This window comes from Cicer arietinum, chromosome 7 (genome assembly GCF_000331145.2).
Source record: "Cicer arietinum cultivar CDC Frontier isolate Library 1 chromosome 7, Cicar.CDCFrontier_v2.0, whole genome shotgun sequence".
NCBI lineage: Eukaryota > Viridiplantae > Streptophyta > Magnoliopsida > Fabales > Fabaceae > Cicer > Cicer arietinum.
Genome location: NC_021166.2, coordinates 19,385,350 through 19,388,290, shown reverse-complemented (window position 1 = coordinate 19,388,290; position 2,941 = coordinate 19,385,350).

The window sequence follows — 2,941 nt, the reverse complement described above, 5'->3', positions numbered from 1 at the left end:
GCAATAGCCGCGGTACTATCGCAGTGGATCAACACAACTGGTAGTGGTTTTTCCCACAATGGGATCTCTGCTAGCAAGCATCCCAACCAGTTTGCTTCTTCACTAGCAGTAGCTAGTGCTATCATTTCAGACTCCATAGTGGACTGAGCCAATATCGTCTGTTTCTTTAATTTCCATGATACAGCACCACCGGCTATACTAAAAACATAGCCACTGGTTGCTTTGGAGTCATCTGATAAGGTGTTCCAATCAGCATCAATGTATCCTTCAAGGACAGCAGGAAATCTTCGATAATGTAATCCGAGACTCATTGTCCTTTTAAGGTATCTCCTGACTCTTTCGATAGTGTGCCAATGCTCCATACTAGGTCTACTAGTAAACCTGCACAATAATCCAACGACATAGGCAATGTCGGGTCTAGTACAGTCAGTGGCATACCTGAGGCTGCCAATGATGCTCGCATATTCATTTTGTCTAACACCTTCACCAGAGTTCTTGAAAAGTTTTACACTCGGATCATATGGTGTGCAAGCAGGTTTACAGTCAAAATAATTATATTTCTTTAGGATCTTTTCAACGTAGTGAGATTGATCCAAAGAAATTCCCTTTTCTGACCTAGTAATCTTGATGCCAATGATTACATTCGCTTCTCCGAGGCCTTTCATATCAAAGTTGTTACTCAACAATGATTTCACGTTATTTACAGCATGAATGTTTGAACCAAATATGAGTAAGTCGTCTACGTAGAGACATATGATAGTGCAAGTGCCATTTTCATACTTGTAATAAATGCATTTGTCACTTTCATTCACTTTAAACGCATTCGACATAATCAAGTTGTCAAATTTTTCATGCCATTGTTTAGGAGCTTGTTTAAGACCATACATAGATTTATCTAATTTACAGACTTTGTCTTCTTGTCCATGAATTGCAAACCCTTCAGGTTGTTCCATATAAATTTCTTCTTCCCGGTCACCATTTAAAAATACTGTTTTAACATTCATCTGATGTATCACCAGGTTATGAATAGCCGCAAGTGATATAAGCACCTTTATGGATGTTAGTCTAGTGACTGGTGAGAAAGTGTCGAAGAAGTCTATATTTTCTCTTTGTCTAAAACCTTTGGCTACAAGGCGTGCCTTGTATTTATCAATGGATCCATCGGGTTTTAGTTTCTTTTTCATGATCCATTTACAATCTATTGGTTTGCAACCAGGAGACAAGTCTACCAAATGCCAGGTCTTGTTAGATTCTAGGGAGTCCATTTCATCGTTTATAGCTTATTGCCATAGATCTGCATCCAATGATGACAAAGCTTGTTTAAGATTCGCATGATCCTCTTCTAAATTATAGGCCATGTATTCTGGTCCATAATCTTTAGCAACTCTTACGCTTTTACTTCTTCGAGTTTCTGTTAAGTCTTGTTTGTTGCTTTCAGTGCTTGTTGTCACATGAACTTGACTAGGTTCATTGCCCCCACTATTCCTTGATTTGAAAGGGAATTTATTTTCATAGAAGTCAACATCATTTGATTCTATGATCACTTTCGCGTTTAGGTCATAGAACCTATACGCTTTGTTGTTTACTGCATACCTAATGAATGCACATTCATAGGCTCTACTAGCGAGTTTAATTCGCTTGGGATCGGGGATTCTGACATAAGCCAGGGAACCCCATGTTCGAAGATAAGAAAAGTTGGGCTGTCTATTCTTCATTATCTCATAAGGAGATGTTTTGCTTTTAGAATTAGGAACTCTATTCAAAACATAGCAAACAGTCAAAATAATTTCCCCCCACCAGAGAGACGCAACACCAGAATTAAGCATAATAGCAACAAATAATTCAGTAAGAGTTCTATTCTTTCTTTCAGCTTTACCATTCATTTCAGGTGAGTATGGTGCAGTTGTTTTATGTACAATTCCTTTGATTTTATAAAACTCATTAAACAGGCTGGAATCATACTCTGTTCCTCTATCACTACGAAACCTCTTAATCTTTTTGCTAAATTGATTTTCTGTCTCAGTCACAAATATTTTAAACATGTCAAGCGCTTCGCTTTTATTTTTCATGAGATATACGTAAGAAAAGTCAGAACAATCGTCAATAAAAGTGATGAAGTAACGTTTTCCATTTCTGGTTAGCGTTCCGTCAAGTTCATATATGTCAGAGTGTATTAATTCTAGAGGTTCAGATTCTCTAACTATTGATTTATGGGATTTCTTAGTTATTTTGGCTTGACTGCAAAAATCGCATTTTTCAAAATCCTTAATAGATAATTTTGGAATCAAACATAAATTACTTAAGTTTGAAATCACATGTTTATTCATATGACAGAGTCTAGCCTGCCAAATATTAAAATCACACAACATTTAAGCAGAAGGATACATCTTATTCATTTCAACATTTAATTTAAACATGCCATCAATGGCGTACCCTTTCTCAACAAAGATACCATTTTTAGAAATGGTGTACAAATATGCCCTTATAGACTGAGTAAACCCTGCCTTATTGAGAAGAAACCCTGTGACCAGATTCTTTCTTATTTCTGGAGTGTGCATGACATCCTTCAGAATTAACGTCTTTCCAGATGTGAATATTAGTTCCACATCTCCAATTCCAGCAACATTAGTGGTGTGAGAATCTCCCAACAACACTTTCTTATCTTCAACAGCAGTGTATGTTTTAAACATAGCACGATCATAACAGACATGGCGTGAGGCGCCAATGTCTATCCACCATCCATCTGATCCACCAACAAGGTTGATCTCAGTTATCATTGCAACGAATTGCTCTTCAGTCAAGTTGGCCTGATTTACAGCGTCTGGCTTGTTCCTACACTTGCGTGCCATATGAACCTCTTTCTCGCAATAGAAACAAAGAAAGGGGAGAATGCCATTTCTAGGAGGTGGTGGCTGCCTGGCAATTGGGACCCGTTGAGGGT